Source organism: Callithrix jacchus, chromosome 7 (assembly GCF_049354715.1).
Source record: "Callithrix jacchus isolate 240 chromosome 7, calJac240_pri, whole genome shotgun sequence".
Lineage (NCBI taxonomy): Eukaryota > Metazoa > Chordata > Mammalia > Primates > Cebidae > Callithrix > Callithrix jacchus.
The window spans coordinates 152342910-152355534 of NC_133508.1; the positions used below are offsets into that span (position 1 = coordinate 152342910).

At 36.5% G+C, this 12625-nt stretch overlaps 1 long non-coding RNA gene across 1 annotated transcript in view; it reads left to right on the forward strand.

Moving 5' to 3' along the window:
- LOC108592770 (uncharacterized) overlaps positions 1-12625 on the forward strand; it is a 31861-nt gene that overhangs the window by 11052 nt on the left and 8184 nt on the right. The window contains exons 3-5 of the long non-coding RNA XR_004727268.3: positions 1795-1834; positions 5747-5862; positions 11548-11641. This is a non-coding gene — a long non-coding RNA (uncharacterized LOC108592770). The remainder of the gene's footprint in view (positions 1-1794; positions 1835-5746; positions 5863-11547; positions 11642-12625) is intronic.

Below are 12625 nucleotides of genomic sequence, written 5' to 3' on the forward strand. Positions count from 1 at the left end.
AGACTTAATTCTCTTGAATACTTAAAATCTTTTGCAAGCTCAAAATAACTGCTCTAGACTCTTTCTGGGAAAAGTGATAGTAGTCACTTTGTGCTATAGTTCAGTAGCTAAGGTTTTACACTTTTACATTAGGGGCCTCGGTTTAGTTCCTGGCTTTGAGGATAAGCCCTTTCTGTGCTGATAGTTGTGGGACGTTTGCCCTTTATTGATTACTTCCCCCTCCATGGAGAGCTGCTGATTTTCTGTCCTGAATTGCTTTCAGCAAAAGGCTTCAAGAAGGCATGAGAATGTGGTTTTTGTTGTAGAAATGTAATTTTTTCTAGTTCAGAGGTTAAGGATTGTCCTAACCTAAAAGGGTAATAAGACAAACTTAAAGGTTTAAACAAGTTGTAAAAGATTTGTGAAAGATTGATCTTATAAAAAAAATTCTGTGGGTATGAGCAAGTTGGCTAAGATTTGAAGGGGATTACTTAGTTCTTCCATAATTTAAACATAACAGCACACTGATGGAGGGCCAGAACCCGGGCCAATGTGTTCAAATAACAATGTGTGTTTGAGAGTCGGACTACTGTTGAACAGAGAATTGAAAAGGATTATAGAAGGTTTATAAAAATTTTACATTATAAGGTTTTTTCTTTTTATCACTTTTTTCTTTTTTTAATTTTTTTTTCTTCTTTGCTACTTGATTTGTTTTGGAATAAGGTTTTAATAAAAATTGGGTTTAACATTAGCAGGATACTAATGCAAAGGTGAAATTTGGCTTGCTTTCTCTCTCTGGTTTTTTTTTTTTTTTTTTTTTTTGAGACAGAGTCTCACTAGCCCAGGCTGGAGTGCAGGCTGGTGTGATCTCAGCTCACTGCAACCTCCACGTCCTGGGTTCCAGTGGTTCTCATGCCTCAGCCACCCAAGTAGTTGAGATTACAGGCATGTGCCACCATACCCAGATAATTTTTGTATTTTTAGTAAAGATGGATGTGAAAGGAAAATAAATCTTGGGACCCCCAAATCACTAAGCTAAAGGGAAAAGTCAGTCTGGGGAACTGCTTAGGGCAAACTCGCCTCCCGATTTATTTAATATTCAAAGTCATCTCTCTGCTCACTGAGATAAATGTATATCTTACTGCCTCCTTTGGAAAGGCTAATAAGAAACTCAAAAGAATGCAACCATTTGCCTCTCACCTCCCTGTGACCTGGAAGCCCCCTCCCTGCTTGAGTTGTCCCATGTTTCTAGATGGAACCAATGTACATCTTATATGTATTGGTTGATATCTCCTATCTCCCTAAAATGTATAAAACCAAGCTGTGCCCAACCACCTTGGGCACATGTCATCAGGAACTTCTGAGGCTGTATTATGGGTGTATAACCTCAACCTTGGCAAAATAAACTTTCTAAATTAACTGAGACCTTTCTCAGATACCCGGGATTCACATTTTGACGACCACAGAGATTCTGAGGGGAGGTGCCCTTGACAAGTCTCCTATCAGTACTTGGTAGCAGCTTGAGCTACCTTTTTGGCTCAAACCGATAGGACAATTTGCTGAGGCCGGGAAGCATCACTTCCAGAGAATCCCTGATCTCCCAAAATCCAAACTTTATTTTGCTGTACAATTCCTTTCTTAGGGGTGGTGGGGGTGGGGGTGGGAGCCGGGGCGGATGGGAATCGTATTTGCTTCCAACACAAGGAAGGCAAGTTTTTCCTATTTCCATGACAATGGAAGGCAGGTTACTCCTTTATGGAGTTTGAGCTCGCTTCCAACAGGGAAGATGAATTTGAGTTTTTTTCCTGCTTCTAGGATGGTAGAATGCAGTCTTCAGTCTGAGACCCATCCCTAGGTAAGTAACTGAATTGGAGTTTGTCTTGGCTAAGGTTAAGATTAACAACCAGCAGGTGTTAATTTCTCCTTACCATTAGGGTACTCAGTGATCATGTAAGTTGTGCCATCATTAGTTTTGCTTAACTGTTTTTTTGTTGCTGGTGGTGTTCGTTTCTGTTTTTGTTGTTATTTCAGTCTTTTTCCCATTGGGTTTGATCAGCTCTATTTAACTTGATCAAATCTGAAGGAAAGTTCCAAATTATGAGGAACAAGACCTCTGAAGTGGCTAAAGCCCACGTCCCCGGCCCCCGGCCCCGACACAAAGGTGGTGTGGTAGGGGGAGACAAACAGGGGGAAGAAAAGGAAAGATTTTTGCGTTTGACTACTTAAGGGGCTTTCTTTACATAACAAGGCCACGTTTTTGTTAGCCAGGCCAATCTGAAAGAGCAATGGCTGTTGCCCCTGCTGAAGTTCCATAGCTAAGAGTGCTGTCTTCTTTCTTCCCACCAGGAAAACCTGGGTTTGGATCCTAAATCAAACCCTTGCTAGTTTGATACTTGGTACTTTTTTTTATTTTTTCAAAGCTACTGCAAATCAAAATACTTGGTATTTCTTAAATATTAATAGCAGCAATTTGTCCTAGCTGAAATATGGTAATGAGGTTTAAAAATATTTTTTAAAGGAGCTCAATGGTAAAAAGTCAGCTTGATTAAAAGCTAACATCCAAGATGTGTGTGTGTATATGTGTGCATGTGTGTGTGTTTGTATTTAAAAGGTCTTCATGGTTTTTTTTTTCTTCGAGGACCTTGTCTTTTTTTCTTTTTTGAGCAAAAGTTTTTCTTAGTTGATTGAATTCTGTTTTCTTCATTTATTTCTGCTGTCTCTCCTTTCTCTTCAACCCTCTGCTGCATGAGGGACCTAAAATAATTTATAATAGCCTGAAGTTCCTTAAAGAAAATGGAGAAAGTGCCAGACTCCCTTTGAGGGCGAAACCTGTTTTTTCTTCTGGAACTCCAGGAGTGTAAACAGACAGGTTTATCTCAGCTCTTAAACTGCTTGCTTTTGTATTGTGTTACCTGATTTATGACTAAAATAGTTATTGCAACAGAGACTACTGTTGGATTTTTAAGAAAGAGTATAATTTAGACACTTAGAAATGTCTTTGTTAAAAAAAAATTTTTAATGCACTTTAATCTCCCTCTAGCACCACCAGACTTTTTCTCTCTGTACCTCGAGATGTAAATTTTGCTATCTGATTTTTCATCTAAGAGTTGTTTCCTCCAATATGGAGATTTACAGCTATTTCACTGACAACTGCCAGGGTAATGAAACAGGTTATCAAGAGTTTGAAAGTCTAAGGTAGGAAAAAAAAGTGGTCTTAGGAATCTATAAGATGTATTTCTATCAATATGCCTAATACGGCTATGTATTTATGTATTGTGCACACAATGTTTCACTTCTAAAAGCAGAGAAAAGAGGTCTAATTAATTGACTCAAAGAAAATAAAAGTTCTTAAATCAAATACTTTATCAAAAAAGGAAAGACTAGTCAAATGCTCTTTCAAGTTTATGTGACTTAAGTAAAATCTTTAATAATTAAGCTAGCTTTAAAATTATTGGTAATGTTAGAAATGTCTTAAGAATTGCCAGCATACATTTTTGTTTGCATTTATTGATCAAGCAATACCATACTTATCCCTGGCAAATATCGTAAGGTGTCAAAATTTAGCACAGGGGTTATGAAACTATAAGTCCAGCCCAAAACAGAATGATCTTTGCTTGTGTAATTTTTTTTTTGAGACAGTTTCACTGTCACTACTAAAAATACAAAAATTAGCCAGGTGTGGTGGCACTCTCCTGTAATCCCAGCTACTCTAGAGGTTGAGGCAGGAGAATCATTTGAACCTGGTAGGTGGAGGTTGCAGTGAGCCGAGACCACACCATTGCACTCCAGCCTGGGTGACAGACTAAGACTCTGTCTCAAAAACAAAAAAATATCCTTTTTCAAAAGGTGAACGATTAGTGTCTAATTCCAAGCTTATTTAGGTATGTATAAAACAAGGTTAAAGGAACCCGAGATATAAAGAAACTTATGGAAATAAAGAGGCATTTTTTGGTAAGAAAACTTAAAAAGAAATAATTTTATATAAGAAAGAATCTTGCATGGTAAAGGCAGTCCTAGAATAAAATGACTGTTTAAGAAAGAGGGATATTTATGACAATTAAGTCCAAGTATGTTATGAATAGTCTGAGTAAGTCACAATAAGAGGCTTTATTAAACAACAACAGAAACCTTATATGATCAAGTTGTCTATAATTAAAGGCAATTACAATGGTCTTTCTAGAGATTGGGTTTGATGTTAAAAAACCACTTATACACTAAAGAATTTATTAGAACAATAAAATTTTCTTAAGAGGTTGATTCACTCTTAAATTATAAGTGATTTCAGTTTTTTTAAACTTAAAGTTCAACTTTTATTACATCTCACTGTTTTTGGTTTTCCCTCTCCTTTTAAAAGGCGTGAAATAGAAATGCTCTCCTTCAATTCATTTTCAGCTCATACAAACTTTTTTTGCCTCGAGTTATGTTTGTTGTGGCCTGATATTAAAAATGTTTTCTTAAAGGTCTAAAGGAAATATTTTCTTCCAACATAATATTCTGTACATTGCAGAAGGTCTTTTCTTTTTCCTTTTGGTAACTGGCCTAACAGATTTTATATTGTATCAAAGTATTTCTATGCCATTATTATTAAGTTTTGGTTTGCTTATAAAAAAAAACTAAGATAAATTTTTTTTTAATTTAATGTTACTGCATCTATGTATCTTTATATACTTTTAAACTCATTATGACATTCAATGACAGGGCTTTGACTTCTGGGTCTAAAAAGGACACCAAGTTCTGCTAAATCTTAAACCCTGACAGTAATTAAAGCCTCATCTTTAGGCATGGTAGAAGATGCCAATCAATATAAACTGCATTCCTGCATACATGGTCAGAAATTAAAGCTATTCAACTCCTCAGGGACTATTCAATAGTCCCTGAGACTATTGCAGAAGAGGTGGGCATGAGAGCTTGTGAGGGCCAATTTGAGATATAAAGTAAGCTCAGTCTCTCTGTAAATTAATGATTAATGTCAAAGGCACACTGATGCAAGACCAGCAGATGGTTCCTGTGTAATATTAACAAAGTTTCCTTGAAGCATTAACCAACTCCTTAATAAAGGTTATAAAGTTTATAAAAGGCTCATGAAAGTTATATCTTATGGTCAAGATTAAATTTTATAGATTGTTTATAAGATTTTGGAAAGAAAATTTAATTGGTTTCATGCCATTTTTATTATGGTTTGTTTGGAAAATTGAGTCTCCTCTCTGAAAGAATGAAAGTTTTTGTCTTTTTCTTAAATCCTTATCTCTTTGATTAAATGACTTATTTTACAATGATCTCTGATCCTATTTTGTGGTATCAAGTGTTTTAAACATTTGATATTTGACAAACTTTCAAAAAATCAAATTATAAATTATATCTTTTTCTGACCTAATTAATCCTTTAACATATTAGATTCCCTAAAGCCCAAAAGTGATATAGTTGGCTTATGTGGTATAAAAATTATAATGAAAGCACTGTCAAATTTGAAATGGTGTTTGGTTTTCTTTGGGCTGTATTTGTATATATATTATTGGTATATGTTCCAAAATTATGGGAAACTCCTATAATTCTGATATGACTTAGTATACATTATCAATAGTAATTATAATTATGTTAAATTATTGTGTGGCACAGAGGCAAAAAATTTTGTTGTCAATTGTGTCTTTGACTACGGCTGCCCTAAAACTTTTTGTCATCTGCAAACAATTGTTATCTTGTTTGGGTCCTCTTTAGAAGGCAGTTTTATAATCAGCTCTAAAATTCTAACAGGAGGTCTTGAATGCAGGTTTCCGACAACTTGGAAGATTGTGATATCAGATTAGAGGAAAAACTTCTGGACTGATGGGGAGCTGAAATGTTCATGAATATCAAGCAGAACAGGAATTAACTGCACAGACTGAGGTAAAAGAAAACCGAAGCAATCTTTTTGACTTTGCTTAAAATGTTGCTGATCCTTTTTTCAGGGTCAAGGAAACTTTTATTGACAACTTTTAACAATTATACTCCTATGAAAACAAATTGAAGCATATTTGTTTCTACCTGATTTCTCCAGAATTTGGAAACTATTTGTGAGCATTCTTGACTGATAGCAATATAGTTATTTGCGTAAGTACAATAAGAATCTTTTCATTTCTAAATGAAATAGGACACAATTGGAGAAACTGGTTATTTTAACAAGGCTTTGACTGGAATGGTGTACTTTCCTGTAAGGAATTAAACTTGACTTATAGAGCCAATAAAATTGCCTTTGGGAAATCTGGCCTCATATCTTGTCTGCATAGTCCCTGTAGAGGGTTCGTGACCTGTGGTAAGTAAAGAATGCCACATTCTGATAGGCCTAGTAGCCCCAAGTTATCTTGGGACCTCAAGAAGAGAAGAATTCATCCAACTCGGATTTGATGGTACAAATCCATGGCTGGGATTGGCTTTAAAAAGTCTTATCTGAGATTCCACGGAACAAAGTTCCATCAAGCCAATTTTAAAAGCCTATATAAAAAATAATTATTCTTGGCCAGGTGCAGTGGCTTACACCTGTAATCCCAGCACTTTGGGAGGCTGAGGTGGGTGGATCACGAGGTCAGGAGTTAAAGACCAGCCTGGCCAACATAGTGAAACCCTCTCTCTACTAAAAATACAAAAAATTAGCCCGGCATGGTGGCATGTGCCTGCAGTACCAGCTACTTGGGAGGCTGAGGCAGGAGAGTCACTTGAACCTGGGAGGCAGAGGTTGCAGTGAGCCAAGACCATACCATTGCACTCCAGTCTGGCTGACAGAGCAAAATCACATCTCAAAAATAAATTATTCTTGCTGCATTTTATAGAATTAATCTGGCCAACTATAATAAAGCAAATTGGTCCTACTATGATTTTTCTTTAGTAAAAACTGGAAACTGGAGAAATACTGTGATTCAAAAACTATAACAATTGTTAGATTATAGTCTTGCATAATGTTTTTTCAGTTTTTATTATTTTCCACAGTATGAACTGAATTCTAATTTTTCCTGGAGACAAGTCTCCAAAACAATGTTTTCAATTTTTTTCTCCTTTCTTTTCCTTCACCTCCCCTCATTTTTCCCAATTTTGTATCTCTGATAACTAAGCTATGCTTTCTTAAATCCCTGCAAACCAAATCTAGACAACTTAAACTTCAAAAGAAAATAAAAGCACCTATTTACATACATAAGCCACTTTCATATCTGCCTACTGATATATGGACTTCAGAGTAATGTGGCCTATATTAATTTTCCAGGATTGTTATTTTGTTTGTTGTTGTTTTTCCTTTCCTGCCCCTATTTTCTCTTCATAGAACATGAGACTTCTCAACCTGCTAAAAATGAGCTTTCCTAATGACTCTAAGAATAAACCATCCTAGCCATGAGAGATACAAAACCTGAGACCAAAGGTTCATTTTCTTATAAAATGTTTTCTCCAAAATATTTTTTAAAAGGGGTAAAATGTGAAAGGAAAATAAATCTTGGGGCCCCCAAATCATTAAGCTAAAGGGAAAGTCAAGCTGGGAACTGCTTAGGGCAAATTTGCCTCCCATTTTGTTTAATATTCTAAGTCATCCCTCTGGTCATTGAGATAAACGCATATCTCATTGTCTCCTTTGGAAAGGCCAATCAGAAACTCAAAAGAATGCAATCATTTGTCTCTCACCTACCTGTGACCTGGAAGCCTCCTCCCTGCTTGAGTTGTCCCACCTTGTGGATGGAACCAATGTACATCTTACAAATATTGATTGATGCCTCATGTCTTCCTAAAATGTATAAAACCAAGCTGTTCCTGACCACCTTGGGCACATGTTGTCAGGACCCTCAGGCTGTGTCATGGGTGCACATCCTTAACCTTAGCAAAGTAAACTTTCGAAATTTACTGAGGCCTGTCTCAGATATTCAGAGTTCACACAAAGTTTTGCCATATTGGCCAGGCTGATCTCGAACTCCTGGCCTCAAGTGATCTGCCCTCCTCCACCTTCCAAAGTGCTGGGATTACAGGTGTGAGCCACCGCACCCAGCCAGCTGTCTCTTTTGAACAGGATTTTAATGTAATATTAAAGGATAAAAAAAGCTTTTTATTTGCCTTTTGAAGTGACAGAAAAAAAAAGGGGGAGGGGGGAGGGGGAAGAGAATAGAGACAGATTTAGTTGGCCTCCTGCTGTCTTTATCGGGTTTTGTTTGGAAAGCTGAGTCTTCCTTGGAGAAATGTCTGTTCAGATCTTTTGTGCATTTTTAATGGGGTTATTTGACTTTTAATTATTGAGTTTTAAGAGTTCTTTATATATTCTGGATACAAGTCCTTATCAGATATATGACTTCCACATATTTTCTTCCTTTCTGTGGGATGAGTATTTCTGGACTTTCCACTCTGTTCCATTGATCTATTTCTGTCCTTGTGCCACTGTTAGATTGTCTTAATTGTTATGTAGTAAATTTTAAGAGGGAAGGAAGTGTGAGTCTTCTTATTTTTTTTTAAAGAATGTTTTACTATTCTGGGTCTCTTACAATTCCATATGGACTTTTGAATCAGCTTGTTAATTTCTACAAAGTCCACTGGGATTTGGATAGGAATTACACTGAATCTGTATATGAGTTTGAGTATTGATCCATGAACACAAGATATTTTTCCAAATATTTAGATTTTCTTCTTTCAGTAATGCTTTGCAGTTTTCAGAGTATAAATTTTACACCTCTTTTGTTAAACTATTTCTAATCTTTTTGATGCCATAGTAAATGAAATTATTTTTCTAATTCCACTTTCAGTTGGTTTATTGCAAGTGTGTAGAAATATGATTGATCTTGTATCCTGAATCTCAAATTCATTTACTAGTTCTAATAGTTTTTAGTGGATTCTTCGAAACTTTCTAGATAAAGACTGTCTGCAAATATATAGCTTTACATTTTCCTTTCTCCTTTTTTTGAGACAAAGTCTTGCTCTGTCACTCAGGCTGGAGTACACTGGTGCAATCTTGGCTCACTGCAACCTCTGCCCCCAGGCTCAAGTGATTCTCATGCCTCAGCCACTCAGCAGCTGGGATTACAGGAACGTGGCACCACACCTGACTACTTTTTGTATTTTTAGTAGAGATGGGGTCTCACCATGTTGCCCAGGCTGGTCTCAAACTCCTGTCCTCAAGTGAGCCACCTGCTTTGACCTCTCAAAGTGTTGGGATTACAGGCATGAGCCACTGCACCCAGACTGTTTTATAAACTTCTTTACTTCTTTTAAGTAAATTCAGATTGTCTATTTCCTCAAGTCACTTTCAATAGTTTGTGTGTTTCTAAGAATTTATACATGTCATCTAGGTTATCTCATACATTGTCATATAATTGTTCATTTTATTCTCATAATACTTTTATTTCTATAATGTCTTACCATTCATTTCTGATTATAGTAATTTGAGTCTTCTTTTTGTTGGTCTAGCTAAACGTTTGTCACATTTGTTGATCTTTTCAAAGAACCAGCTTTGGTTTTCTTGGTTTTTCTCTATTTCATTAATTTCAGCCCCTACTTGTATTTCCTTCCTTCTTCTTCCATTTTCTTAAGAAGGAATGGTAGGTTATTTTAACTCTTTCCTAACATAGGTATTTACGGCTATAAATTTCCCTGTAAGCTGGGCTTTAGCTGAAGTTCTGTTACATTGTGTCTTCATTTTCATTTATCTAACTATTTTCTGACTTTCCTTCATTTCTTCTCTGACTCATTACTTACTTAGGAGTATTTTAATGCTTTAATAATTTCACATATTTCCAAGTTTCCCAAACTTCTTCCTATTGATTTCTCATTTCATTCCATTGTACTTGGAGAACATACTTTGTATTATTTCTGTATTTTTAAACTTGAAGCTTCACAGCCTAACATATAAACCTATCCTAGAGAACATTCCACTAACACTTGAAAAGACTGTATATCCTCTTGTTTGTTGAGAGTATTCTACAGATGTCTGTTAGGTAAGTTAGTTTACTGTGTGGTTCAAGTCTTCTGTTTCCTTACTGATCTTCTGTCTGTTTGTTCTATCCATTATAGAAAGCAGAGTACTGAAGTCTCCAACCATTACTGCTGAAGTGTCAATTTCTCTCTTAGTTTCTGCTTCATGTATTTTGGTGTTCCATTATTAGGTGCATATGTTTTTAATTATTATATCTCCCTGAGGGATTAACCTTATCATAAAATGTCCTTTAATATTTTGTTCTATAGTCCGTTTTCTATAGTTGCTATTTGCATATTTTACTCTATCCTTTTACTTTCATTAATCTGTTACTATTTTGAAACTAAACCGTGTCCCTTGTACATAGTATACAGTGGGATCAGGGTTTCAACATCATTAATGACCAGGGAAATGCAAATCAAATCCACAATGCAATACCACCTTACTCCTGCAAGAATGGCTATAATAAAAAAATAATAGATATTGGCATGGATGTGGTGAAAAGGGAACACTTCTACACTGCTAGTGGGAATGTCAACTGGTACAGCCACTATGGAAAACAGTGTGGAGATTCCTTAAAGAACTAAAAGTAGAACTACCATTTGATCTAGCAATCCCACTACTGGGATCTACCCAGAGGAAAAGAAATCATTATACAAAAAAGATAGTTGCACATGTATGTTTATAGCAGCACAATTCTCAACAGCAAAAATATGGAACCAGCACAAATGCCTATCAGTCAACAAGTGGATGAAGCAATTGTGATATATATATGATGAAATACTACTCAGCCATAAAAAGGTATAAATTAATGGCATTCACAGTAACCTGGATGGAACTGGAGACTATTATTCTAAGTGAAGTAATTCAGGAATGGAAAACCCAACATTGTATGTTCTCACTCGTAAGTGGGAGCTAAGCTATGAGGATGCAAAGGCATAAGAATGACACAATGGACTTTGGAGACTTGGGGGAAAGGGTGGAGTGTGGGGAGGGATAAGACTACAAATTCGGTTCAGTGTATACTGCTTGGTGAAAATGGGTACACCAAAATTTCACAAATAACAACTAAAAAGCTTACTCTTGTAACCAAATACCACCTGTTCTGCAATAACCTATGGAAATTAAAAAAACAAAAACAGAAAAAAGGTTTTCAAAAAATTCAGCCTCTTTTGATTGGATTGTTCATCATATTAAACATTACTGGTTTGTTGGATTTGTCCTCTTTTGTTTTCCATGTCTTATTCATATGTCTTTTTTATGACTATTTTCTAATATAGTATTTTCATTTTTTTTTTTTTTGAGACAGAGTCTTGCTGTGTCACCAGGCTGGAGTGCAGTGGTGTGGAGTGCAGTGGTGTGATCTTGGCTCACTGCAACTCTGCCTCCTGTGTTCAAGCAAGTCTCCTGCCTCAGCCTCCTGAGTAGCTGGACTACAGGCGCCTGCCACAATGCCTGGTTAATTTTTGTATTTTTAGTAGAGACAGGGGTTCACCATGTTGGCCAGGCTGGCCCTGAACTCCTGACCTCAAGTGATCCGCCCATCTTGGCCTCCCAAAGTGCTGGGATTACAGGCATGAGCCACTGCACCTGGCCCATTTTTTTTTTTAACCCATAAAAATTGGTATCATCGTTACTTTAAAATTTTTGTCTTTCAGAGATGGGGTCTCACTATGTTGCCCAGGCTGATCTTGAACTCCTGGCCTCAAGGGATCTTCCCACCTTGACAGTCCCAAAGTGATGGTATTACAGGTGAGTCGCCACAACCAGCCTCATTATTAATTTACCCTCATTTGCCACTTTTTTTTTGAGTTGAGGTTTTGTTCTTATTGCCCAGGCTGGAGTGCAGTGGTACAATCTCAGCTTGAACTCTGCCTCCTGGGTTCAAGCAATCCTTCTGCCTCAGCCTCACAAGTAGCTGGGATTACAGGCAAGCACCACTGTGCGTGGCTAATTTTTGTACTTTTAGTAGAGGTGGGGTTTCACCATGTTGGCCAGGCTGGTTTCAAACTCCTACCCTCAAGGGATCCACCTGCCTCGGCCTCCAAAAATGCTGGGATTACAGGTATGAACCACCGTAACTGGCCTCATTTGCCACTTTCTTTGCTCACCGTCTCTTCTTAGGTCTTAAATTTTCTTTCTGATCTTATTTTCTGTTTCCTGGAGTAAACTTTCAGAAGTTCATTTAATGAGGACATGTTGGTAGTAAGCTCTTTTTAACCAAAATGTTATTGGCTTGTTTTCCTGACAGTTTTGTTCAATACAGAATTCTAGACTGACACTTCAGCACATAAAATATATACCACTCTCTTCTGTTTTTCGTTGTTATTATCAAGTAGCTGTCACACTAACTGCTGTTACTTCGTAGATAATGCTTTCTCTTGCTCTTTTAGAGATTATTTTTGGTGGTTTGCTTATCAAGTTTCACTCTGGTTTCCCACTTTGTCTATTATCTACAAATTAGCTGAATTGGTCTAGAGATTGATTTGTTTCCTTGATTCTCCAAATGCAAGGATGACTTTAATCAAATTGGAAATTTTATCAGCTAAAATACCCTCAAATATCATCCCAAACCACTGTCTCATCTATTTCTGGTAGTCTATTAGATGTTCATTGTCCTTTCAAAATGTCCATGGTGTTGAGTTTTCATACTTTCTACATAATTTCTTCATCTTGGTCTTCTGTCATTTTATCCATTTTGCTTTTTATGTCTAGATGTTTCAGTTTTCAAATCTT